Source organism: Microcebus murinus, chromosome 13 (assembly GCF_040939455.1).
Source record: "Microcebus murinus isolate Inina chromosome 13, M.murinus_Inina_mat1.0, whole genome shotgun sequence".
NCBI lineage: Eukaryota > Metazoa > Chordata > Mammalia > Primates > Cheirogaleidae > Microcebus > Microcebus murinus.
In genome coordinates this window covers 222,567-249,732 of record NC_134116.1, presented here as the reverse complement: position 1 = coordinate 249,732, position 27,166 = coordinate 222,567, and the positions used below count along the sequence as shown (strand labels likewise).

At 62.6% G+C, this 27,166-nt stretch overlaps 7 pseudogenes; all 7 read right to left on the bottom strand.

The window, feature by feature from the left end:
- Positions 1-997: 997 nt before the first annotated feature.
- LOC142875195 (uncharacterized) lies at positions 998-1,116 on the bottom strand (annotated as a pseudogene).
- A 3,834-nt stretch (positions 1,117-4,950) lies between these two features.
- On the bottom strand, positions 4,951-5,069 carry LOC142875194 (uncharacterized; annotated as a pseudogene).
- A 3,844-nt stretch (positions 5,070-8,913) lies between these two features.
- On the bottom strand, positions 8,914-9,032 carry LOC142875193 (uncharacterized; annotated as a pseudogene).
- Positions 9,033-12,876: 3,844 nt separating this feature from the next.
- Positions 12,877-12,995, bottom strand: LOC142875092 (uncharacterized; annotated as a pseudogene).
- A 3,843-nt stretch (positions 12,996-16,838) lies between these two features.
- LOC142875090 (uncharacterized) lies at positions 16,839-16,957 on the bottom strand (annotated as a pseudogene).
- A 3,843-nt stretch (positions 16,958-20,800) lies between these two features.
- Positions 20,801-20,919, bottom strand: LOC142875089 (uncharacterized; annotated as a pseudogene).
- A 3,849-nt stretch (positions 20,920-24,768) lies between these two features.
- Positions 24,769-24,887, bottom strand: LOC142875088 (uncharacterized; annotated as a pseudogene).
- Positions 24,888-27,166: the final 2,279 nt, after the last annotated feature.

Sequence of the window (27,166 nt, the reverse complement as noted above, 5' to 3'; positions counted from 1 at the left end):
GCAACGCACCCGTCCTTAACATTGGTGCCCCCACAATATGCTGGAACAACATGAGGGGTAAATGAATAAGAACACGGGGGGGGGGGAGGGGGGCACGGGCAACACATGTCACCTTAATACTTGGACTCCCATCATCTGCTTGAAAAGAGAGAGAAAAGTAAATGCAATAATAGAGATAAGAGACACTTTTTAAAAATAATGAATCCGGCCGGGCGCTGTGGCTCACGCCTGTAATCCTAGCTCTTGGGAGGCCGAGGCGGGCGGATTGCTCAAGGTCAGGAGTTCAAAACCAGCCTGAGCAAGAGCGAGACCCCGTCTCTACTATAAATAGAAAGAAATTAATTGGCCAACTGATATATATATAAAAAATTAGCGGGGCATGGTGGCGCATGCCTGCAGTCCCAGCTACCCGGGAGGCTGAGGCAGAAGGATCACTCGAGCCCAGGAGTTTGAAGTTGCTGTGAGCTAGGCTGACGCCACGGCACTCACTCTAGCCTGGGCAACAAACCGAGACTCTGTCTCAAAAAAAAAAAAAAAAAAAAAAAATGAATCCGAAGAGAAAAGTAAAAGGAGGCCTGTGGAGCAGGTCTGGGTGTGACTCCGGATCCCCGAACATCAGGTGCCACCACCAAAGATTCCTACGTGTAGCCCATAGAACCCCAAAAGCAACGGGAGGAGTTCTGGTCACATACTCCCTCAAAATGACATCCTGGCCTTCTTCTGGAACTCCCTCCCCTCTCAGACTCTCAAGGTTTCCTCCAGCGTGTCGGCTCCCACAGAGCAGACCTTTGGTCTGAGACCTGACAGTCCAGAAGCCACGCATGCTGCCGCGTGGCGGCGGTGTCACGGCTCGGGACAAGAGGAGGCCCCACGGTGCGGGCTGGGGCGCCAGGCACCGCGGCCGGCGGGCGCTGAGGGTGGGGGTCACCCCCACCCCGGGCCGCCCCCGCACTCCCAGAAACGCGACAGAACCAGAGGCAAAAAAAAAAAAAAAAGAAGCCTACGGCACCCGGTATTCCCGGGCGGTCTCCCATCCAAGTTCTAACCAGGCCCGACCCTGCTTAGCTTCCGAGACCAGACGGGATCGGGCGCGTTCGGGGTGGTGTGGCCGTGGATGGCGGAGGGCGCCCCTGCCCCGCTCAAGAAGCCGAGCCTCTCTGCGCTTCCCCGCCGCCTCCTCCCGCCCCAGGCCCCGCGCCGGGTCGGGCCTGTTGAGTTCGCCGGCCGCGTCCCGCGGGCTCCGAGGGACGGGGGTGACAGGCGGGGCGGGCAGGGAGCGGCGGGCCGGGGTTGGGGGCTGTCTCTGTATACACACACACTCACACTCACACGCACTCACTCACTCACACTCACACAAGATGCGCCTCCACGGCTGGACCCGCCAAGGTGGAGCCCTTCCAGCCCCCCTCCTCTCCTCGCCTGGCCTCCTTCACCTCCCCGCCCCCCACCCCCAGCGCGCCGGGGCCGCTGACTGCGCACGGGCGGGAGGGGCGGGGCGCTCGCCCTTTGACCCCAGCCAGGGGCGGCCCTCCCCCACAACCCCTTTCAGCTGCGCCCCCCACCCTGTGGCCCGGCGGCCGCCTATTCCCCCGGGCCAGGGCTGGGGCACAGCGCACGGGGGAGGGGAGCCAGTGTATGGGGCGTCTCTCTCTCTCTCGGGATGTGTCCCATGGGTGGGGTGGGGTGGCGTGGTTTGTGGGGCGCTGAAGAAATCAGTCCCCTCCATCTCCTCCCTCTGGAAAACACCCAAGCCCTTGGAGAACTGCCCGCACCTCTACCTACCGTGGGGGCCGGGACCCTCCTCTGTGTCCTCCTGTGGCCCAGTCCAAGGGGCCTGGGCCTGGCCGGGGCTGCATTGGACCCCGACCACCCTGGCGTGTGGACTCGCTAAAAATTGGCGATTAGATATTGGATTCCAGCGTCATTGAGGTCATTTCACTAATGAGTGCACCGCAAAGAGTTTCCTAATCCATCTGTGAGGGTGGCAACCGAAAGAGAATTTTAGAGCTGACAGAATAGGCGAGGAAAGGCATAGGAGATTTCCACACCCAGTAAGGAAGCCTTTCCCGAAGTGGAAGAAAGAAAGGAGCAAACAGAGACACCGGTAGCCCGCCCGGATCAGAGTCTGCCCCTGAGAGAAAGTACCCTGACCAGGTTCACCCGTGGGTGGGTCGCGAGCTAGCGGCATTCAGAAGAGCGAGGCCCGCAGTCTGTGCAGAAGACACCTGCACTCGGGTGTGTGTGGCGGCACGATTCACAAGCAGCTCCAGATGTTAAACCAAGGAGAAGCCAGGGAGTTCCCAACGCCCCAGGTGTCCTCAGCCCACGACTGGCTGCTGTGGCAATGCGAAGCCCGGCTCCTTGTCTCAGAGCGGGGCAACCAGGAGGTGTGATGTCCACCCCGGGGTTCCCAGGAGGATCAGACTGAAGCTGGGACTTGGCCTGAAAGTGTCCCCTCGCATGGCCACCCCCTTCCCCTTCCTGCTCCTCTACTCCTGGTGCCCCTCCATCCAGGGGCCAGACCTTAAAGAGTCACCCGCAAGAGAATCCTGGTCCCAAAGGAGCCTTCTGGGGGACCCCTGCTGAGAGAGGTTGTGGGCATGGCCCGCTGGGGCTCTGCCCGACCCAGGGCTGAGAGATGCAACCTCCCAGCTCTGGGTCCCTGCAGGAAGTGTTGGCAAGCACAGGGCCAGTCCTCCAAAGGCCCAGGTGCAGGGAGCCCAGGCCAAGCAGCCTGTGGAAGAAGCCACATGCTGTGCCACCCCGGGGAACACGACTGCAGGCCACGGCCCTTCCCACCTCCTCCTCCTCCTCCTCCTCCTCCTCCCACCCCGCCTCCGCCCCCGCCCCCACATGGCACAGGGCCCAGAGACACCTCAGACACTTGCTACCCAAAGTGCAAAGGGCATCAGTTGCTCCTCCAAACCCCCCCCCCAGCCCAGCAGACCGCGTTGTCCAGCCAGCCCCCGGGCCTCCCTGGGGTGCCCAGCACAAAAGTGCAGACACCCACCGGACCCTCAATCTCAGTTTTCGGATGTTTTTGCCACTCTGAGGACCCGCAGGCCAGCTGGGCCTTCTGGCAGGACAGAGAGCCCCGGAATCCGACGTGGAGAGCTGGGTGTACGTCCCCATGAGGAGGCGGTCCCCACCTCCGCGGCTCTCCCCTTGCGGGGAGCGGCAGCCGCGGGGCCTCAGAGAAGACACCAGGCTGGGCCCCCACGGCACAGCGGGAGCACGTCCCCCGCAGGCCACTTAGCCACGGCGGCCAGCCGGCGGACGGTTGGGTTGCGCGAGACGCTGCGGCCGCCCTGCTACCGGGTTCCTGGGAGGGCGTCCTGGAACCAGCGTCCACACCAAGCCCTTGGAAGGCCCAGGCGACGGAGGAGCCCCGTCAGGCAGGGGCCGAGGACGGTGACGGCCCGGGCGGGGAGGAGCGTGTCAGGCAGGGGCAGAGGACGGTGACAGGTGATAGGCCGGGCGGGAAGGAGTCAGTCAGGCAGGGGCCGTGGAGGAGACGGGCTGGGTAAGGGTTAGGGTTAGTGTCAGGGCACAAGTCACAATCGCAAAGACCTGGAAGCCACCCGAGTGCCCATCGACCCACGAGTGGGTAAATAAAATGTGGCGCGTGGACACCACGGAGTGCTATTCGGCTATGAGGAGCAGCGGTGAGGGGGCACCTCTCGTGGTTCTCCTGGCCAGAGCTGGAACCCGTTCCAGTAAGCCAAGTATCCCAAGAATGGACACACGAGCACCACGTGCTCGCGCTCACCAGCAAATGGGTACGAACCGATGGACACCTAAGTGGACACAGAGGAATCACCTTCTTCGGGTGGGTGTCGGGCGGGTGGGGGGAGGGGATGGGCATACACATCCATTAGGAATGGGGTGGGTACGCACCGACTGGGGGATGGGCGCACTTGAAGCTCTGACCCGAGGGGGGAGGCTGGGAGAGGGCAACGCACCCGTCCTTAACATTGGTGCCCCCACAATATGCTGGAACAACATGAGGGGTAAATGAATAAGAACACGGGGGGGGGAGGGGGGCACGGGCAACACATGTCACCTTAATACTTGGACTCCCATCATCTGCTTGAAAAGAGAGAGAAAAGTAAATGCAATAATAGAGATAAGAGACACTTTTTAAAAATAATGAATCCGGCCGGGCGCTGTGGCTCACGCCTGTAATCCTAGCTCTTGGGAGGCCGAGGCGGGCGGATTGCTCAAGGTCAGGAGTTCAAAACCAGCCTGAGCAAGAGCGAGACCCCGTCTCTACTATAAATAGAAAGAAATTAATTGGCCAACTGATATATATATAAAAAATTAGCGGGGCATGGTGGCGCATGCCTGCAGTCCCAGCTACCCGGGAGGCTGAGGCAGAAGGATCACTCGAGCCCAGGAGTTTGAAGTTGCTGTGAGCTAGGCTGACGCCACGGCACTCACTCTAGCCTGGGCAACAAACCGAGACTCTGTCTCAAAAAAAAAAAAAAAAAAAAAAAATGAATCCGAAGAGAAAAGTAAAAGGAGGCCTGTGGAGCAGGTCTGGGTGTGACTCCGGATCCCCGAACATCAGGTGCCACCACCAAAGATTCCTACGTGTAGCCCATAGAACCCCAAAAGCAACGGGAGGAGTTCTGGTCACATACTCCCTCAAAATGACATCCTGGCCTTCTTCTGGAACTCCCTCCCCTCTCAGACTCTCAAGGTTTCCTCCAGCGTGTCGGCTCCCACAGAGCAGACCTTTGGTCTGAGACCTGACAGTCCAGAAGCCACGCATGCTGCCGCGTGGCGGCGGTGTCACGGCTCGGGACAAGAGGAGGCCCCACGGTGCGGGCTGGGGCGCCAGGCACCGCGGCCGGCGGGCGCTGAGGGTGGGGGTCACCCCCACCCCGGGCCGCCCCCGCACTCCCAGAAACGCGACAGAACCAGAGGCAAAAAAAAAAAAAAAGAAGAAGCCTACGGCACCCGGTATTCCCGGGCGGTCTCCCATCCAAGTTCTAACCAGGCCCGACCCTGCTTAGCTTCCGAGACCAGACGGGATCGGGCGCGTTCGGGGTGGTGTGGCCGTGGATGGCGGAGGGCGCCCCTGCCCCGCTCAAGAAGCCGAGCCTCTCTGCGCTTCCCCGCCGCCTCCTCCCGCCCCAGGCCCCGCGCCGGGTCGGGCCTGTTGAGTTCGCCGGCCGCGTCCCGCGGGCTCCGAGGGACGGGGGTGACAGGCGGGGCGGGCAGGGAGCGGCGGGCCGGGGTTGGGGGCTGTCTCTGTATACACACACACTCACACTCACACGCACTCACTCACTCACACTCACACAAGATGCGCCTCCACGGCTGGACCCGCCAAGGTGGAGCCCTTCCAGCCCCCCTCCTCTCCTCGCCTGGCCTCCTTCACCTCCCCGCCCCCCACCCCCAGCGCGCCGGGGCCGCTGACTGCGCACGGGCGGGAGGGGCGGGGCGCTCGCCCTTTGACCCCAGCCAGGGGCGGCCCTCCCCCACAACCCCTTTCAGCTGCGCCCCCCACCCTGTGGCCCGGCGGCCGCCTATTCCCCCGGGCCAGGGCTGGGGCACAGCGCACGGGGGAGGGGAGCCAGTGTATGGGGCGTCTCTCTCTCTCTCGGGATGTGTCCCATGGGTGGGGTGGGGTGGCGTGGTTTGTGGGGCGCTGAAGAAATCAGTCCCCTCCATCTCCTCCCTCTGGAAAACACCCAAGCCCTTGGAGAACTGCCCGCACCTCTACCTACCGTGGGGGCCGGGACCCTCCTCTGTGTCCTCCTGTGGCCCAGTCCAAGGGGCCTGGGCCTGGCCGGGGCTGCATTGGACCCCGACCACCCTGGCGTGTGGACTCGCTAAAAATTGGCGATTAGATATTGGATTCCAGCGTCATTGAGGTCATTTCACTAATGAGTGCACCGCAAAGAGTTTCCTAATCCATCTGTGAGGGTGGCAACCGAAAGAGAATTTTAGAGCTGACAGAATAGGCGAGGAAAGGCATAGGAGATTTCCACACCCAGTAAGGAAGCCTTTCCCGAAGTGGAAGAAAGAAAGGAGCAAACAGAGACACCGGTAGCCCGCCCGGATCAGAGTCTGCCCCTGAGAGAAAGTACCCTGACCAGGTTCACCCGTGGGTGGGTCGCGAGCTAGCGGCATTCAGAAGAGCGAGGCCCGCAGTCTGTGCAGAAGACACCTGCACTCGGGTGTGTGTGGCGGCACGATTCACAAGCAGCTCCAGATGTTAAACCAAGGAGAAGCCAGGGAGTTCCCAACGCCCCAGGTGTCCTCAGCCCACGACTGGCTGCTGTGGCAATGCGAAGCCCGGCTCCTTGTCTCAGAGCGGGGCAACCAGGAGGTGTGATGTCCACCCCGGGGTTCCCAGGAGGATCAGACTGAAGCTGGGACTTGGCCTGAAAGTGTCCCCTCGCATGGCCACCCCCTTCCCCTTCCTGCTCCTCTACTCCTGGTGCCCCTCCATCCAGGGGCCAGACCTTAAAGAGTCACCCGCAAGAGAATCCTGGTCCCAAAGGAGCCTTCTGGGGGACCCCTGCTGAGAGAGGTTGTGGGCATGGCCCGCTGGGGCTCTGCCCGACCCAGGGCTGAGAGATGCAACCTCCCAGCTCTGGGTCCCTGCAGGAAGTGTTGGCAAGCACAGGGCCAGTCCTCCAAAGGCCCAGGTGCAGGGAGCCCAGGCCAAGCAGCCTGTGGAAGAAGCCACATGCTGTGCCACCCCGGGGAACACGACTGCAGGCCACGGCCCTTCCCACCTCCTCCTCCTCCTCCTCCTCCTCCTCCTCCTCCTCCCACCCCGCCTCCGCCCCCGCCCCCACATGGCACAGGGCCCAGAGACACCTCAGACACTTGCTACCCAAAGTGCAAAGGGCATCAGTTGCTCCTCCAAACCCCCCCCCCAGCCCAGCAGACCGCGTTGTCCAGCCAGCCCCCGGGCCTCCCTGGGGTGCCCAGCACAAAAGTGCAGACACCCACCGGACCCTCAATCTCAGTTTTCGGATGTTTTTGCCACTCTGAGGACCCGCAGGCCAGCTGGGCCTTCTGGCAGGACAGAGAGCCCCGGAATCCGACGTGGAGAGCTGGGTGTACGTCCCCATGAGGAGGCGGTCCCCACCTCCGCGGCTCTCCCCTTGCGGGGAGCGGCAGCCGCGGGGCCTCAGAGAAGACACCAGGCTGGGCCCCCACGGCACAGCGGGAGCACGTCCCCCGCAGGCCACTTAGCCACGGCGGCCAGCCGGCGGACGGTTGGGTTGCGCGAGACGCTGCGGCCGCCCTGCTACCGGGTTCCTGGGAGGGCGTCCTGGAACCAGCGTCCACACCAAGCCCTTGGAAGGCCCAGGCGACGGAGGAGCCCCGTCAGGCAGGGGCCGAGGACGGTGACGGCCCGGGCGGGGAGGAGCGTGTCAGGCAGGGGCAGAGGACGGTGACAGGTGATAGGCCGGGCGGGAAGGAGTCAGTCAGGCAGGGGCCGTGGAGGAGACGGGCTGGGTAAGGGTTAGGGTTAGTGTCAGGGCACAAGTCACAATCGCAAAGACCTGGAAGCCACCCGAGTGCCCATCGACCCACGAGTGGGTAAATAAAATGTGGCGCGTGGACACCACGGAGTGCTATTCGGCTATGAGGAGCAGCGGTGAGGGGGCACCTCTCGTGGTTCTCCTGGCCAGAGCTGGAACCCGTTCCAGTAAGCCAAGTATCCCAAGAATGGACACACGAGCACCACGTGCTCGCGCTCACCAGCAAATGGGTACGAACCGATGGACACCTAAGTGGACACAGAGGAATCACCTTCTTCGGGTGGGTGTCGGGCGGGTGGGGGGAGGGGATGGGCATACACATCCATTAGGAATGGGGTGGGTACGCACCGACTGGGGGATGGGCGCACTTGAAGCTCTGACCCGAGGGGGGAGGCTGGGAGAGGGCAACGCACCCGTCCTTAACATTGGTGCCCCCACAATATGCTGGAACAACATGAGGGGTAAATGAATAAGAACACGGGGGGGGGGAGGGGGGCACGGGCAACACATGTCACCTTAATACTTGGACTCCCATCATCTGCTTGAAAAGAGAGAGAAAAGTAAATGCAATAATAGAGATAAGAGACACTTTTTAAAAATAATGAATCCGGCCGGGCGCTGTGGCTCACGCCTGTAATCCTAGCTCTTGGGAGGCCGAGGCGGGCGGATTGCTCAAGGTCAGGAGTTCAAAACCAGCCTGAGCAAGAGCGAGACCCCGTCTCTACTATAAATAGAAAGAAATTAATTGGCCAACTGATATATATATAAAAAATTAGCGGGGCATGGTGGCGCATGCCTGCAGTCCCAGCTACCCGGGAGGCTGAGGCAGAAGGATCACTCGAGCCCAGGAGTTTGAAGTTGCTGTGAGCTAGGCTGACGCCACGGCACTCACTCTAGCCTGGGCAACAAACCGAGACTCTGTCTCAAAAAAAAAAAAAAAAAAAAAAAATGAATCCGAAGAGAAAAGTAAAAGGAGGCCTGTGGAGCAGGTCTGGGTGTGACTCCGGATCCCCGAACATCAGGTGCCACCACCAAAGATTCCTACGTGTAGCCCATAGAACCCCAAAAGCAACGGGAGGAGTTCTGGTCACATACTCCCTCAAAATGACATCCTGGCCTTCTTCTGGAACTCCCTCCCCTCTCAGACTCTCAAGGTTTCCTCCAGCGTGTCGGCTCCCACAGAGCAGACCTTTGGTCTGAGACCTGACAGTCCAGAAGCCACGCATGCTGCCGCGTGGCGGCGGTGTCACGGCTCGGGACAAGAGGAGGCCCCACGGTGCGGGCTGGGGCGCCAGGCACCGCGGCCGGCGGGCGCTGAGGGTGGGGGTCACCCCCACCCCGGGCCGCCCCCGCACTCCCAGAAACGCGACAGAACCAGAGGCAAAAAAAAAAAAAAAGAAGAAGCCTACGGCACCCGGTATTCCCGGGCGGTCTCCCATCCAAGTTCTAACCAGGCCCGACCCTGCTTAGCTTCCGAGACCAGACGGGATCGGGCGCGTTCGGGGTGGTGTGGCCGTGGATGGAGGAGGGCGCCCCTGCCCCGCTCAAGAAGCCGAGCCTCTCTGCGCTTCCCCGCCGCCTCCTCCCGCCCCAGGCCCCGCGCCGGGTCGGGCCTGTTGAGTTCGCCGGCCGCGTCCCGCGGGCTCCGAGGGACGGGGGTGACAGGCGGGGCGGGCAGGGAGCGGCGGGCCGGGGTTGGGGGCTGTCTCTGTATACACACACACTCACACTCACACGCACTCACTCACTCACACTCACACAAGATGCGCCTCCACGGCTGGACCCGCCAAGGTGGAGCCCTTCCAGCCCCCCTCCTCTCCTCGCCTGGCCTCCTTCACCTCCCCGCCCCCCACCCCCAGCGCGCCGGGGCCGCTGACTGCGCAAGGGCGGGAGGGGCGGGGCGCTCGCCCTTTGACCCCAGCCAGGGGCGGCCCTCCCCCACAACCCCTTTCAGCTGCGCCCCCCACCCTGTGGCCCGGCGGCCGCCTATTCCCCCGGGCCAGGGCTGGGGCACAGCGCACGGGGGAGGGGAGCCAGTGTATGGGGCGTCTCTCTCTCTCTCGGGATGTGTCCCATGGGTGGGGTGGGGTGGCGTGGTTTGTGGGGCGCTGAAGAAATCAGTCCCCTCCATCTCCTCCCTCTGGAAAACACCCAAGCCCTTGGAGAACTGCCCGCACCTCTACCTACCGTGGGGGCCGGGACCCTCCTCTGTGTCCTCCTGTGGCCCAGTCCAAGGGGCCTGGGCCTGGCCGGGGCTGCATTGGACCCCGACCACCCTGGCGTGTGGACTCGCTAAAAATTGGCGATTAGATATTGGATTCCAGCGTCATTGAGGTCATTTCACTAATGAGTGCACCGCAAAGAGTTTCCTAATCCATCTGTGAGGGTGGCAACCGAAAGAGAATTTTAGAGCTGACAGAATAGGCGAGGAAAGGCATAGGAGATTTCCACACCCAGTAAGGAAGCCTTTCCCGAAGTGGAAGAAAGAAAGGAGCAAACAGAGACACCGGTAGCCCGCCCGGATCAGAGTCTGCCCCTGAGAGAAAGTACCCTGACCAGGTTCACCCGTGGGTGGGTCGCGAGCTAGCGGCATTCAGAAGAGCGAGGCCCGCAGTCTGTGCAGAAGACACCTGCACTCGGGTGTGTGTGGCGGCACGATTCACAAGCAGCTCCAGATGTTAAACCAAGGAGAAGCCAGGGAGTTCCCAACGCCCCAGGTGTCCTCAGCCCACGACTGGCTGCTGTGGCAATGCGAAGCCCGGCTCCTTGTCTCAGAGCGGGGCAACCAGGAGGTGTGATGTCCACCCCGGGGTTCCCAGGAGGATCAGACTGAAGCTGGGACTTGGCCTGAAAGTGTCCCCTCGCATGGCCACCCCCTTCCCCTTCCTGCTCCTCTACTCCTGGTGCCCCTCCATCCAGGGGCCAGACCTTAAAGAGTCACCCGCAAGAGAATCCTGGTCCCAAAGGAGCCTTCTGGGGGACCCCTGCTGAGAGAGGTTGTGGGCATGGCCCGCTGGGGCTCTGCCCGACCCAGGGCTGAGAGATGCAACCTCCCAGCTCTGGGTCCCTGCAGGAAGTGTTGGCAAGCACAGGGCCAGTCCTCCAAAGGCCCAGGTGCAGGGAGCCCAGGCCAAGCAGCCTGTGGAAGAAGCCACATGCTGTGCCACCCCGGGGAACACGACTGCAGGCCACGGCCCTTCCCACCTCCTCCTCCTCCTCCTCCTCCTCCTCCTCCTCCTCCCACCCCGCCTCCGCCCCCGCCCCCACATGGCACAGGGCCCAGAGACACCTCAGACACTTGCTACCCAAAGTGCAAAGGGCATCAGTTGCTCCTCCAAACCCCCCCCCCAGCCCAGCAGACCGCGTTGTCCAGCCAGCCCCCGGGCCTCCCTGGGGTGCCCAGCACAAAAGTGCAGACACCCACCGGACCCTCAATCTCAGTTTTCGGATGTTTTTGCCACTCTGAGGACCCGCAGGCCAGCTGGGCCTTCTGGCAGGACAGAGAGCCCCGGAATCCGACGTGGAGAGCTGGGTGTACGTCCCCATGAGGAGGCGGTCCCCACCTCCGCGGCTCTCCCCTTGCGGGGAGCGGCAGCCGCGGGGCCTCAGAGAAGACACCAGGCTGGGCCCCCACGGCACAGCGGGAGCACGTCCCCCGCAGGCCACTTAGCCACGGCGGCCAGCCGGCGGACGGTTGGGTTGCGCGAGACGCTGCGGCCGCCCTGCTACCGGGTTCCTGGGAGGGCGTCCTGGAACCAGCGTCCACACCAAGCCCTTGGAAGGCCCAGGCGACGGAGGAGCCCCGTCAGGCAGGGGCCGAGGACGGTGACGGCCCGGGCGGGGAGGAGCGTGTCAGGCAGGGGCAGAGGACGGTGACAGGTGATAGGCCGGGCGGGAAGGAGTCAGTCAGGCAGGGGCCGTGGAGGAGACGGGCTGGGTAAGGGTTAGGGTTAGTGTCAGGGCACAAGTCACAATCGCAAAGACCTGGAAGCCACCCGAGTGCCCATCGACCCACGAGTGGGTAAATAAAATGTGGCGCGTGGACACCACGGAGTGCTATTCGGCTATGAGGAGCAGCGGTGAGGGGGCACCTCTCGTGGTTCTCCTGGCCAGAGCTGGAACCCGTTCCAGTAAGCCAAGTATCCCAAGAATGGACACACGAGCACCACGTGCTCGCGCTCACCAGCAAATGGGTACGAACCGATGGACACCTAAGTGGACACAGAGGAATCACCTTCTTCGGGTGGGTGTCGGGCGGGTGGGGGGAGGGGATGGGCATACACATCCATTAGGAATGGGGTGGGTACGCACCGACTGGGGGATGGGCGCACTTGAAGCTCTGACCCGAGGGGGGAGGCTGGGAGAGGGCAACGCACCCGTCCTTAACATTGGTGCCCCCACAATATGCTGGAACAACATGAGGGGTAAATGAATAAGAACACGGGGGGGGGGAGGGGGGCACGGGCAACACATGTCACCTTAATACTTGGACTCCCATCATCTGCTTGAAAAGAGAGAGAAAAGTAAATGCAATAATAGAGATAAGAGACACTTTTTAAAAATAATGAATCCGGCCGGGCGCTGTGGCTCACGCCTGTAATCCTAGCTCTTGGGAGGCCGAGGCGGGCGGATTGCTCAAGGTCAGGAGTTCAAAACCAGCCTGAGCAAGAGCGAGACCCCGTCTCTACTATAAATAGAAAGAAATTAATTGGCCAACTGATATATATATAAAAAATTAGCGGGGCATGGTGGCGCATGCCTGCAGTCCCAGCTACCCGGGAGGCTGAGGCAGAAGGATCACTCGAGCCCAGGCGTTTGAAGTTGCTGTGAGCTAGGCTGACGCCACGGCACTCACTCTAGCCTGGGCAACAAACCGAGACTCTGTCTCAAAAAAAAAAAAAAAAAAAAAAAATGAATCCGAAGAGAAAAGTAAAAGGAGGCCTGTGGAGCAGGTCTGGGTGTGACTCCGGATCCCCGAACATCAGGTGCCACCACCAAAGATTCCTACGTGTAGCCCATAGAACCCCAAAAGCAACGGGAGGAGTTCTGGTCACATACTCCCTCAAAATGACATCCTGGCCTTCTTCTGGAACTCCCTCCCCTCTCAGACTCTCAAGGTTTCCTCCAGCGTGTCGGCTCCCACAGAGCAGACCTTTGGTCTGAGACCTGACAGTCCAGAAGCCACGCATGCTGCCGCGTGGCGGCGGTGTCACGGCTCGGGACAAGAGGAGGCCCCACGGTGCGGGCTGGGGCGCCAGGCACCGCGGCCGGCGGGCGCTGAGGGTGGGGGTCACCCCCACCCCGGGCCGCCCCCGCACTCCCAGAAACGCGACAGAACCAGAGGCAAAAAAAAAAAAAAAGAAGAAGCCTACGGCACCCGGTATTCCCGGGCGGTCTCCCATCCAAGTTCTAACCAGGCCCGACCCTGCTTAGCTTCCGAGACCAGACGGGATCGGGCGCGTTCGGGGTGGTGTGGCCGTGGACGGCGGAGGGCGCCCCTGCCCCGCTCAAGAAGCCGAGCCTCTCTGCGCTTCCCCGCCGCCTCCTCCCGCCCCAGGCCCCGCGCCGGGTCGGGCCTGTTGAGTTCGCCGGCCGCGTCCCGCGGGCTCCGAGGGACGGGGGTGACAGGCGGGGCGGGCAGGGAGCGGCGGGCCGGGGTTGGGGGCTGTCTCTGTATACACACACACTCACACTCACACGCACTCACTCACTCACACTCACACAAGATGCGCCTCCACGGCTGGACCCGCCAAGGTGGAGCCCTTCCAGCCCCCCTCCTCTCCTCGCCTGGCCTCCTTCACCTCCCCGCCCCCCACCCCCAGCGCGCCGGGGCCGCTGACTGCGCACGGGCGGGAGGGGCGGGGCGCTCGCCCTTTGACCCCAGCCAGGGGCGGCCCTCCCCCACAACCCCTTTCAGCTGCGCCCCCCACCCTGTGGCCCGGCGGCCGCCTATTCCCCCGGGCCAGGGCTGGGGCACAGCGCACAGGGGAGGGGAGCCAGTGTATGGGGCGTCTCTCTCTCTCTCGGGATGTGTCCCATGGGTGGGGTGGGGTGGCGTGGTTTGTGGGGCGCTGAAGAAATCAGTCCCCTCCATCTCCTCCCTCTGGAAAACACCCAAGCCCTTGGAGAACTGCCCGCACCTCTACCTACCGTGGGGGCCGGGACCCTCCTCTGTGTCCTCCTGTGGCCCAGTCCAAGGGGCCTGGGCCTGGCCGGGGCTGCATTGGACCCCGACCACCCTGGCGTGTGGACTCGCTAAAAATTGGCGATTAGATATTGGATTCCAGCGTCATTGAGGTCATTTCACTAATGAGTGCACCGCAAAGAGTTTCCTAATCCATCTGTGAGGGTGGCAACCGAAAGAGAATTTTAGAGCTGACAGAATAGGCGAGGAAAGGCATAGGAGATTTCCACACCCAGTAAGGAAGCCTTTCCCGAAGTGGAAGAAAGAAAGGAGCAAACAGAGACACCGGTAGCCCGCCCGGATCAGAGTCTGCCCCTGAGAGAAAGTACCCTGACCAGGTTCACCCGTGGGTGGGTCGCGAGCTAGCGGCATTCAGAAGAGCGAGGCCCGCAGTCTGTGCAGAAGACACCTGCACTCGGGTGTGTGTGGCGGCACGATTCACAAGCAGCTCCAGATGTTAAACCAAGGAGAAGCCAGGGAGTTCCCAACGCCCCAGGTGTCCTCAGCCCACGACTGGCTGCTGTGGCAATGCGAAGCCCGGCTCCTTGTCTCAGAGCGGGGCAACCAGGAGGTGTGATGTCCACCCCGGGGTTCCCAGGAGGATCAGACTGAAGCTGGGACTTGGCCTGAAAGTGTCCCCTCGCATGGCCACCCCCTTCCCCTTCCTGCTCCTCTACTCCTGGTGCCCCTCCATCCAGGGGCCAGACCTTAAAGAGTCACCCGCAAGAGAATCCTGGTCCCAAAGGAGCCTTCTGGGGGACCCCTGCTGAGAGAGGTTGTGGGCATGGCCCGCTGGGGCTCTGCCCGACCCAGGGCTGAGAGATGCAACCTCCCAGCTCTGGGTCCCTGCAGGAAGTGTTGGCAAGCACAGGGCCAGTCCTCCAAAGGCCCAGGTGCAGGGAGCCCAGGCCAAGCAGCCTGTGGAAGAAGCCACATGCTGTGCCACCCCGGGGAACACGACTGCAGGCCACGGCCCTTCCCACCTCCTCCTCCTCCTCCTCCTCCTCCTCCTCCTCCTCCCACCCCGCCTCCGCCCCCGCCCCCACATGGCACAGGGCCCAGAGACACCTCAGACACTTGCTACCCAAAGTGCAAAGGGCATCAGTTGCTCCTCCAAACCCCCCCCCCAGCCCAGCAGACCGCGTTGTCCAGCCAGCCCCCGGGCCTCCCTGGGGTGCCCAGCACAAAAGTGCAGACACCCACCGGACCCTCAATCTCAGTTTTCGGATGTTTTTGCCACTCTGAGGACCCGCAGGCCAGCTGGGCCTTCTGGCAGGACAGAGAGCCCCGGAATCCGACTTGGAGAGCTGGGTGTACGTCCCCATGAGGAGGCGGTCCCCACCTCCACGGCTCTCCCCTTGCGGGGAGCGGCAGCCGCGGGGCCTCAGAGAAGACACCAGGCTGGGCCCCCACGGCACAGCGGGAGCACGTCCCCCGCAGGCCACTTAGCCACGGCGGCCAGCCGGCGGACGGTTGGGTTGCGCGAGACGCTGCGGCCGCCCTGCTACCGGGTTCCTGGGAGGGCGTCCTGGAACCAGCGTCCACACCAAGCCCTTGGAAGGCCCAGGCGACGGAGGAGCCCCGTCAGGCAGGGGCCGAGGACGGTGACGGCCCGGGCGGGGAGGAGCGTGTCAGGCAGGGGCAGAGGACGGTGACAGGTGATAGGCCGGGCGGGAAGGAGTCAGTCAGGCAGGGGCCGTGGAGGAGACGGGCTGGGTAAGGGTTAGGGTTAGTGTCAGGGCACAAGTCACAATCGCAAAGACCTGGAAGCCACCCGAGTGCCCATCGACCCACGAGTGGGTAAATAAAATGTGGCGCGTGGACACCACGGAGTGCTATTCGGCTATGAGGAGCAGCGGTGAGGGGGCACCTCTCGTGGTTCTCCTGGCCAGAGCTGGAACCCGTTCCAGTAAGCCAAGTATCCCAAGAATGGACACACGAGCACCACGTGCTCGCGCTCACCAGCAAATGGGTACGAACCGATGGACACCTAAGTGGACACAGAGGAATCACCTTCTTCGGGTGGGTGTCGGGCGGGTGGGGGGAGGGGATGGGCATACACATCCATTAGGAATGGGGTGGGTACGCACCGACTGGGGGATGGGCGCACTTGAAGCTCTGACCCGAGGGGGGAGGCTGGGAGAGGGCAACGCACCCGTCCTTAACATTGGTGCCCCCACAATATGCTGGAACAACATGAGGGGTAAATGAATAAGAACACGGGGGGGGGAGGGGGGCACGGGCAACACATGTCACCTTAATACTTGGACTCCCATCATCTGCTTGAAAAGAGAGAGAAAAGTAAATGCAATAATAGAGATAAGAGACACTTTTTAAAAATAATGAATCCGGCCGGGCGCTGTGGCTCACGCCTGTAATCCTAGCTCTTGGGAGGCCGAGGCGGGCGGATTGCTCAAGGTCAGGAGTTCAAAACCAGCCTGAGCAAGAGCGAGACCCCGTCTCTACTATAAATAGAAAGAAATTAATTGGCCAACTGATATATATATAAAAAATTAGCGGGGCATGGTGGCGCATGCCTGCAGTCCCAGCTACCCGGGAGGCTGAGGCAGAAGGATCACTCGAGCCCAGGAGTTTGAAGTTGCTGTGAGCTAGGCTGACGCCACGGCACTCACTCTAGCCTGGGCAACAAACCGAGACTCTGTCTCAAAAAAAAAAAAAAAAAAAAAAATGAATCCGAAGAGAAAAGTAAAAGGAGGCCTGTGGAGCAGGTCTGGGTGTGACTCCGGATCCCCGAACATCAGGTGCCACCACCAAAGATTCCTACGTGTAGCCCATAGAACCCCAAAAGCAACGGGAGGAGTTCTGGTCACATACTCCCTCAAAATGACATCCTGGCCTTCTTCTGGAACTCCCTCCCCTCTCAGACTCTCAAGGTTTCCTCCAGCGTGTCGGCTCCAACAGAGCAGACCTTTGGTCTGAGACCTGACAGTCCAGAAGCCACGCATGCTGCCGCGTGGCGGCGGTGTCACGGCTCGGGACAAGAGGAGGCCCCACGGTGCGGGCTGGGGCGCCAGGCACCGCGGCCGGCGGGCGCTGAGGGTGGGGGTCACCCCCACCCCGGGCCGCCCCCGCACTCCCAGAAACGCGACAGAACCAGAGGCAAAAAAAAAAAAAAAAGAAGAAGCCTACGGCACCCGGTATTCCCGGGCGGTCTCCCATCCAAGTTCTAACCAGGCCCGACCCTGCTTAGCTTCCGAGACCAGACGGGATCGGGCGCGTTCGGGGTGGTGTGGCCGTGGACGGCGGAGGGCGCCCCTGCCCCGCTCAAGAAGCCGAGCCTCTCTGCGCTTCCCCGCCGCCTCCTCCCGCCCCAGGCCCCGCGCCGGGTCGGGCCTGTTGAGTTCGCCGGCCGCGTCCCGCGGGCTCCGAGGGACGGGGGTGACAGGCGGGGCGGGCAGGGAGCGGCGGGCCGGGGTTGGGGGCTGTCTCTGTATACACACACACTCACACTCACACGCACTCACTCACTCACACTCACACAAGATGCGCCTCCACGGCTGGACCCGCCAAGGTGGAGCCCTTCCAGCCCCCCTCCTCTCCTCGCCTGGCCTCCTTCACCTCCCCGCCCCCCACCCCCAGCGCGCCGGGGCCGCTGACTGCGCACGGGCGGGAGGGGCGGGGCGCTCGCCCTTTGACCCCAGCCAGGGGCGGCCCTCCCCCACAACCCCTTTCAGCTGCGCCCCCCACCCTGTGGCCCGGCGGCCGCCTATTCCCCCGGGCCAGGGCTGGGGCACAGCGCACGGGGGAGGGGAGCCAGTGTATGGGGCGTCTCTCTCTCTCTCGGGATGTGTCCCAAGGGTGGGGTGGGGTGGCGTGGTTTGTGGGGCGCTGAAGAAATCAGTCCCCTCCATCTCCTCCCTCTGGAAAACACCCAAGCCCTTGGAGAACTGCCCGCACCTCTACCTACCGTGGGGGCCGGGACCCTCCTCTGTGTCCTCCTGTGGCCCAGTCCAAGGGGCCTGGGCCTGGCCGGGGCTGCATTGGACCCCGACCACCCTGGCGTGTGGACTCGCTAAAAATTGGCGATTAGATATTGGATTCCAGCGTCATTGAGGTCATTTCACTAATGAGTGCACCGCAAAGAGTTTCCTAATCCATCTGTGAGGGTGGCAACCGAAAGAGAATTTTAGAGCTGACAGAATAGGCGAGGAAAGGCATAGGAGATTTCCACACCCAGTAAGGAAGCCTTTCCCGAAGTGGAAGAAAGAAAGGAGCAAACAGAGACACCGGTAGCCCGCCCGGATCAGAGTCTGCCCCTGAGAGAAAGTACCCTGACCAGGTTCACCCGTGGGTGGGTCGCGAGCTAGCGGCATTCAGAAGAGCGAGGCCCGCAGTCTGTGCAGAAGACACCTGCACTCGGGTGTGTGTGGCGGCACGATTCACAAGCAGCTCCAGATGTTAAACCAAGGAGAAGCCAGGGAGTTCCCAACGCCCCAGGTGTCCTCAGCCCACGACTGGCTGCTGTGGCAATGCGAAGCCCGGCTCCTTGTCTCAGAGCGGGGCAACCAGGAGGTGTGATGTCCACCCCGGGGTTCCCAGGAGGATCAGACTGAAGCTGGGACTTGGCCTGAAAGTGTCCCCTCGCATGGCCACCCCCTTCCCCTTCCTGCTCCTCTACTCCTGGTGCCCCTCCATCCAGGGGCCAGACCTTAAAGAGTCACCCGCAAGAGAATCCTGGTCCCAAAGGAGCCTTCTGGGGGACCCCTGCTGAGAGAGGTTGTGGGCATGGCCCGCTGGGGCTCTGCCCGACCCAGGGCTGAGAGATGCAACCTCCCAGCTCTGGGTCCCTGCAGGAAGTGTTGGCAAGCACAGGGCCAGTCCTCCAAAGGCCCAGGTGCAGGGAGCCCAGGCCAAGCAGCCTGTGGAAGAAGCCACATGCTGTGCCACCCCGGGGAACACGACTGCAGGCCACGGCCCTTCCCACCTCCTCCTCCTCCTCCTCCTCCTCCTCCTCCTCCTCCCACCCCGCCTCCGCCCCCGCCCCCACATGGCACAGGGCCCAGAGACACCTCAGACACTTGCTACCCAAAGTGCAAAGGGCATCAGTTGCTCCTCCAAACCCCCCCCCCAGCCCAGCAGACCGCGTTGTCCAGCCAGCCCCCGGGCCTCCCTGGGGTGCCCAGCACAAAAGTGCAGACACCCACCGGACCCTCAATCTCAGTTTTCGGATGTTTTTGCCACTCTGAGGACCCGCAGGCCAGCTGGGCCTTCTGGCAGGACAGAGAGCCCCGGAATCCGACTTGGAGAGCTGGGTGTACGTCCCCATGAGGAGGCGGTCCCCACCTCCACGGCTCTCCCCTTGCGGGGAGCGGCAGCCGCGGGGCCTCAGAGAAGACACCAGGCTGGGCCCCCACGGCACAGCGGGAGCACGTCCCCCGCAGGCCACTTAGCCACGGCGGCCAGCCGGCGGACGGTTGGGTTGCGCGAGACGCTGCGGCCGCCCTGCTACCGGGTTCCTGGGAGGGCGTCCTGGAACCAGCGTCCACACCAAGCCCTTGGAAGGCCCAGGCGACGGAGGAGCCCCGTCAGGCAGGGGCCGAGGACGGTGACGGCCCGGGCGGGGAGGAGCGTGTCAGGCAGGGGCAGAGGACGGTGACAGGTGATAGGCCGGGCGGGAAGGAGTCAGTCAGGCAGGGGCCGTGGAGGAGACGGGCTGGGTAAGGGTTAGGGTTAGTGTCAGGGCACAAGTCACAATCGCAAAGACCTGGAAGCCACCCGAGTGCCCATCGACCCACGAGTGGGTAAATAAAATGTGGCGCGTGGACACCACGGAGTGCTATTCGGCTATGAGGAGCAGCGGTGAGGGGGCACCTCTCGTGGTTCTCCTGGCCAGAGCTGGAACCCGTTCCAGTAAGCCAAGTATCCCAAGAATGGACACACGAGCACCACGTGCTCGCGCTCACCAGCAAATGGGTACGAACCGATGGACACCTAAGTGGACACAGAGGAATCACCTTCTTCGGGTGGGTGTCGGGCGGGTGGGGGGAGGGGATGGGCATACACATCCATTAGGAATGGGGTGGGTACGCACCGACTGGGGGATGGGCGCACTTGAAGCTCTGACCCGAGGGGGGAGGCTGGGAGAGGGCAACGCACCCGTCCTTAACATTGGTGCCCCCACAATATGCTGGAACAACATGAGGGGTAAATGAATAAGAACACGGGGGGGGGAGGGGGGCACGGGCAACACATGTCACCTTAATACTTGGACTCCCATCATCTGCTTGAAAAGAGAGAGAAAAGTAAATGCAATAATAGAGATAAGAGACACTTTTTAAAAATAATGAATCCGGCCGGGCGCTGTGGCTCACGCCTGTAATCCTAGCTCTTGGGAGGCCGAGGCGGGCGGATTGCTCAAGGTCAGGAGTTCAAAACCAGCCTGAGCAAGAGCGAGACCCCGTCTCTACTATAAATAGAAAGAAATTAATTGGCCAACTGATATATATATAAAAAATTAGCGGGGCATGGTGGCGCATGCCTGCAGTCCCAGCTACCCGGGAGGCTGAGGCAGAAGGATCACTCGAGCCCAGGAGTTTGAAGTTGCTGTGAGCTAGGCTGACGCCACGGCACTCACTCTAGCCTGGGCAACAAACCGAGACTCTGTCTCAAAAAAAAAAAAAAAAAAAAAAATGAATCCGAAGAGAAAAGTAAAAGGAGGCCTGTGGAGCAGGTCTGGGTGTGACTCCGGATCCCCGAACATCAGGTGCCACCACCAAAGATTCCTACGTGTAGCCCATAGAACCCCAAAAGCAACGGGAGGAGTTCTGGTCACATACTCCCTCAAAATGACATCCTGGCCTTCTTCTGGAACTCCCTCCCCTCTCAGACTCTCAAGGTTTCCTCCAGCGTGTCGGCTCCAACAGAGCAGACCTTTGGTCTGAGACCTGACAGTCCAGAAGCCACGCATGCTGCCGCGTGGCGGCGGTGTCACGGCTCGGGACAAGAGGAGGCCCCACGGTGCGGGCTGGGGCGCCAGGCACCGCGGCCGGCGGGCGCTGAGGGTGGGGGTCACCCCCACCCCGGGCCGCCCCCGCACTCCCAGAAACGCGACAGAACCAGAGGCAAAAAAAAAAAAAAAAGAAGAAGCCTACGGCACCCGGTATTCCCGGGCGGTCTCCCATCCAAGTTCTAACCAGGCCCGACCCTGCTTAGCTTCCGAGACCAGACGGGATCGGGCGCGTTCGGGGTGGTGTGGCCGTGGACGGCGGAGGGCGCCCCTGCCCCGCTCAAGAAGCCGAGCCTCTCTGCGCTTCCCCGCCGCCTCCTCCCGCCCCAGGCCCCGCGCCGGGTCGGGCCTGTTGAGTTCGCCGGCCGCGTCCCGCGGGCTCCGAGGGACGGGGGTGACAGGCGGGGCGGGCAGGGAGCGGCGGGCCGGGGTTGGGGGCTGTCTCTGTATACACACACACTCACACTCACACGCACTCACTCACTCACACTCACACAAGATGCGCCTCCACGGCTGGACCCGCCAAGGTGGAGCCCTTCCAGCCCCCCTCCTCTCCTCGCCTGGCCTCCTTCACCTCCCCGCCCCCCACCCCCAGCGCGCCGGGGCCGCTGACTGCGCACGGGCGGGAGGGGCGGGGCGCTCGCCCTTTGACCCCAGCCAGGGGCGGCCCTCCCCCACAACCCCTTTCAGCTGCGCCCCCCACCCTGTGGCCCGGCGGCCGCCTATTCCCCCGGGCCAGGGCTGGGGCACAGCGCACGGGGGAGGGGAGCCAGTGTATGGGGCGTCTCTCTCTCTCTCGGGATGTGTCCCAAGGGTGGGGTGGGGTGGCGTGGTTTGTGGGGCGCTGAAGAAATCAGTCCCCTCCATCTCCTCCCTCTGGAAAACACCCAAGCCCTTGGAGAACTGCCCGCACCTCTACCTACCGTGGGGGCCGGGACCCTCCTCTGTGTCCTCCTGTGGCCCAGTCCAAGGGGCCTGGGCCTGGCCGGGGCTGCATTGGACCCCGACCACCCTGGCGTGTGGACTCGCTAAAAATTGGCGATTAGATATTGGATTCCAGCGTCATTGAGGTCATTTCACTAATGAGTGCACCGCAAAGAGTTTCCTAATCCATCTGTGAGGGTGGCAACCGAAAGAGAATTTTAGAGCTGACAGAATAGGCGAGGAAAGGCATAGGAGATTTCCACACCCAGTAAGGAAGCCTTTCCCGAAGTGGAAGAAAGAAAGGAGCAAACAGAGACACCGGTAGCCCGCCCGGATCAGAGTCTGCCCCTGAGAGAAAGTACCCTGACCAGGTTCACCCGTGGGTGGGTCGCGAGCTAGCGGCATTCAGAAGAGCGAGGCCCGCAGTCTGTGCAGAAGACACCTGCACTCGGGTGTGTGTGGCGGCACGATTCACAAGCAGCTCCAGATGTTAAACCAAGGAGAAGCCAGGGAGTTCCCAACGCCCCAGGTGTCCTCAGCCCACGACTGGCTGCTGTGGCAATGCGAAGCCCGGCTCCTTGTCTCAGAGCGGGGCAACCAGGAGGTGTGATGTCCACCCCGGGGTTCCCAGGAGGATCAGACTGAAGCTGGGACTTGGCCTGAAAGTGTCCCCTCGCATGGCCACCCCCTTCCCCTTCCTGCTCCTCTACTCCTGGTGCCCCTCCATCCAGGGGCCAGACCTTAAAGAGTCACCCGCAAGAGAATCCTGGTCCCAAAGGAGCCTTCTGGGGGACCCCTGCTGAGAGAGGTTGTGGGCATGGCCCGCTGGGGCTCTGCCCGACCCAGGGCTGAGAGATGCAACCTCCCAGCTCTGGGTCCCTGCAGGAAGTGTTGGCAAGCACAGGGCCAGTCCTCCAAAGGCCCAGGTGCAGGGAGCCCAGGCCAAGCAGCCTGTGGAAGAAGCCACATGCTGTGCCACCCCGGGGAACACGACTGCAGGCCACGGCCCTTCCCACCTCCTCCTCCTCCTCCTCCTCCTCCTCCTCCTCCTCCCACCCCGCCTCCGCCCCCGCCCCCACATGGCACAGGGCCCAGAGACACCTCAGACACTTGCTACCCAAAGTGCAAAGGGCATCAGTTGCTCCTCCAAACCCCCCCCCCAGCCCAGCAGACCGCGTTGTCCAGCCAGCCCCCGGGCCTCCCTGGGGTGCCCAGCACAAAAGTGCAGACACCCACCGGACCCTCAATCTCAGTTTTCGGATGTTTTTGCCACTCTGAGGACCCGCAGGCCAGCTGGGCCTTCTGGCAGGACAGAGAGCCCCGGAATCCGACGTGGAGAGCTGGGTGTACGTCCCCATGAGGAGGCGGTCCCCACCTCCGCGGCTCTCCCCTTGCGGGGAGCGGCAGCCGCGGGGCCTCAGAGAAGACACCAGGCTGGGCCCCCACGGCACAGCGGGAGCACGTCCCCCGCAGGCCACTTAGCCACGGCGGCCAGCCGGCGGACGGTTGGGTTGCGCGAGACGCTGCGGCCGCCCTGCTACCGGGTTCCTGGGAGGGCGTCCTGGAACCAGCGTCCACACCAAGCCCTTGGAAGGCCCAGGCGACGGAGGAGCCCCGTCAGGCAGGGGCCGAGGACGGTGACGGCCCGGGCGGGGAGGAGCGTGTCAGGCAGGGGCAGAGGACGGTGACAGGTGATAGGCCGGGCGGGAAGGAGTCAGTCAGGCAGGGGCCGTGGAGGAGACGGGCTGGGTAAGGGTTAGGGTTAGTGTCAGGGCACAAGTCACAATCGCAAAGACCTGGAAGCCACCCGAGTGCCCATCGACCCACGAGTGGGTAAATAAAATGTGGCGCGTGGACACCACGGAGTGCTATTCGGCTATGAGGAGCAGCGGTGAGGGGGCACCTCTCGTGGTTCTCCTGGCCAGAGCTGGAACCCGTTCCAGTAAGCCAAGTATCCCAAGAATGGACACACGAGCACCACGTGCTCGCGCTCACCAGCAAATGGGTACGAACCGATGGACACCTAAGTGGACACAGAGGAATCACCTTCTTCGGGTGGGTGTCGGGCGGGTGGGGGGAGGGGATGGGCATACACATCCATTAGGAATGGGGTGGGTACGCACCGACTGGGGGATGGGCGCACTTGAAGCTCTGACCCGAGGGGGGAGGCTGGGAGAGGGCAACGCACCCGTCCTTAACATTGGTGCCCCCACAATATGCTGGAACAACATGAGGGGTAAATGAATAAGAACACGGGGGGGGGGGGGGAGGGGGGCACGGGCAACACATGTCACCTTAATACTTGGACTCCCATCATCTGCTTGAAAAGAGAGAGAAAAGTAAATGCAATAATAGAGATAAGAGACACTTTTTAAAAATAATGAATCCGGCCGGGCGCTGTGGCTCACGCCTGTAATCCTAGCTCTTGGGAGGCCGAGGCGGGCGGATTGCTCAAGGTCAGGAGTTCAAAACCAGCCTGAGCAAGAGCGAGACCCCGTCTCTACTATAAATAGAAAGAAATTAATTGGCCAACTGATATATATATAAAAAATTAGCGGGGCATGGTGGCGCATGCCTGCAGTCCCAGCTACCCGGGAGGCTGAGGCAGAAGGATCACTCGAGCCCAGGCGTTTGAAGTTGCTGTGAGCTAGGCTGACGCCACGGCACTCACTCTAGCCTGGGCAACAAACCGAGACTCTGTCTCAAAAAAAAAAAAAAAAAAAAAAAAATGAATCCGAAGAGAAAAGTAAAAGGAGGCCTGTGGAGCAGGTCTGGGTGTGACTCCGGATCCCCGAACATCAGGTGCCACCACCAAAGATTCCTACGTGTAGCCCATAGAACCCCAAAAGCAACGGGAGGAGTTCTGGTCACATACTCCCTCAAAATGACATCCTGGCCTTCTTCTGGAACTCCCTCCCCTCTCAGACTCTCAAGGTTTCCTCCAGCGTGTCGGCTCCCACAGAGCAGACCTTTGGTCTGAGACCTGACAGTCCAGAAGCCACGCATGCTGCCGCGTGGCGGCGGTGTCACGGCTCGGGACAAGAGGAGGCCCCACGGTGCGGGCTGGGGCGCCAGGCACCGCGGCCGGCGGGCGCTGAGGGTGGGGGTCACCCCCACCCCGGGCCGCCCCCGCACTCCCAGAAACGCGACAGAACCAGAGGCAAAAAAAAAAAAAAAGAAGAAGCCTACGGCACCCGGTATTCCCGGGCGGTCTCCCATCCAAGTTCTAACCAGGCCCGACCCTGCTTAGCTTCCGAGACCAGACGGGATCGGGCGCGTTCGGGGTGGTGTGGCCGTGGACGGCGGAGGGCGCCCCTGCCCCGCTCAAGAAGCCGAGCCTCTCTGCGCTTCCCCGCCGCCTCCTCCCGCCCCAGGCCCCGCGCCGGGTCGGGCCTGTTGAGTTCGCCGGCCGCGTCCCGCGGGCTCCGAGGGACGGGGGTGACAGGCGGGGCGGGCAGGGAGCGGCGGGCCGGGGTTGGGGGCTGTCTCTGTATACACACACACTCACACTCACACGCACTCACTCACTCACACTCACACAAGATGCGCCTCCACGGCTGGACCCGCCAAGGTGGAGCCCTTCCAGCCCCCCTCCTCTCCTCGCCTGGCCTCCTTCACCTCCCCGCCCCCCACCCCCAGCGCGCCGGGGCCGCTGACTGCGCACGGGCGGGAGGGGCGGGGCGCTCGCCCTTTGACCCCAGCCAGGGGCGGCCCTCCCCCACAACCCCTTTCAGCTGCGCCCCCCACCCTGTGGCCCGGCGGCCGCCTATTCCCCCGGCCAGGGCTGGGGCACAGCGCACGGGGGAGGGGAGCCAGTGTATGGGGCGTCTCTCTCTCTCTCGGGATGTGTCCCAAGGGTGGGGTGGGGTGGCGTGGTTTGTGGGGCGCTGAAGAAATCAGTCCCCTCCATCTCCTCCCTCTGGAAAACACCCAAGCCCTTGGAGAACTGCCCGCACCTCTACCTACCGTGGGGGCCGGGACCCTCCTCTGTGTCCTCCTGTGGCCCAGTCCAAGGGGCCTGGGCCTGGCCGGGGCTGCATTGGACCCCGACCACCCTGGCGTGTGGACTCGCTAAAAATTGGCGATTAGATATTGGATTCCAGCGTCATTGAGGTCATTTCACTAATGAGTGCACCGCAAAGAGTTTCCTAATCCATCTGTGAGGGTGGCAACCGAAAGAGAATTTTAGAGCTGACAGAATAGGCGAGGAAAGGCATAGGAGATTTCCACACCCAGTAAGGAAGCCTTTCCCGAAGTGGAAGAAAGAAAGGAGCAAACAGAGACACCGGTAGCCCGCCCGGATCAGAGTCTGCCCCTGAGAGAAAGTACCCTGACCAGGTTCACCCGTGGGTGGGTCGCGAGCTAGCGGCATTCAGAAGAGCGAGGCCCGCAGTCTGTGCAGAAGACACCTGCACTCGGGTGTGTGTGGCGGCACGATTCACAAGCAGCTCCAGATGTTAAACCAAGGAGAAGCCAGGGAGTTCCCAACGCCCCAGGTGTCCTCAGCCCACGACTGGCTGCTGTGGCAATGCGAAGCCCGGCTCCTTGTCTCAGAGCGGGGCAACCAGGAGGTGTGATGTCCACCCCGGGGTTCCCAGGAGGATCAGACTGAAGCTGGGACTTGGCCTGAAAGTGTCCCCTCGCATGGCCACCCCCTTCCCCTTCCTGCTCCTCTACTCCTGGTGCCCCTCCATCCAGGGGCCAGACCTTAAAGAGTCACCCGCAAGAGAATCCTGGTCCCAAAGGAGCCTTCTGGGGGACCCCTGCTGAGAGAGGTTGTGGGCATGGCCCGCTGGGGCTCTGCCCGACCCAGGGCTGAGAGATGCAACCTCCCAGCTCTGGGTCCCTGCAGGAAGTGTTGGCAAGCACAGGGCCAGTCCTCCAAAGGCCCAGGTGCAGGGAGCCCAGGCCAAGCAGCCTGTGGAAGAAGCCACATGCTGTGCCACCCCGGGGAACACGACTGCAGGCCACGGCCCTTCCCACCTCCTCCTCCTCCTCCTCCTCCTCCTCCTCCTCCTCCTCCCACCCCGCCTCCGCCCCCGCCCCCACATGGCACAGGGCCCAGAGACACCTCAGACACTTGCTACCCAAAGTGCAAAGGGCATCAGTTGCTCCTCCAAACCCCCCCCCCAGCCCAGCAGACCGCGTTGTCCAGCCAGCCCCCGGGCCTCCCTGGGGTGCCCAGCACAAAAGTGCAGACACCCACCGGACCCTCAATCTCAGTTTTCGGATGTTTTTGCCACTCTGAGGACCCGCAGGCCAGCTGGGCCTTCTGGCAGGACAGAGAGCCCCGGAATCCGACTTGGAGAGCTGGGTGTACGTCCCCATGAGGAGGCGGTCCCCACCTCCGCGGCTCTCCCCTTGCGGGGAGCGGCAGCCGCGGGGCCTCAGAGAAGACACCAGGCTGGGCCCCCACGGCACAGCGGGAGCACGTCCCCCGCAGGCCACTTAGCCACGGCGGCCAGCCGGCGGACGGTTGGGTTGCGCGAGACGCTGCGGCCGCCCTGCTACCGGGTTCCTGGGAGGGCGTCCTGGAACCAGCGTCCACACCAAGCCCTTGGAAGGCCCAGGCGACGGAGG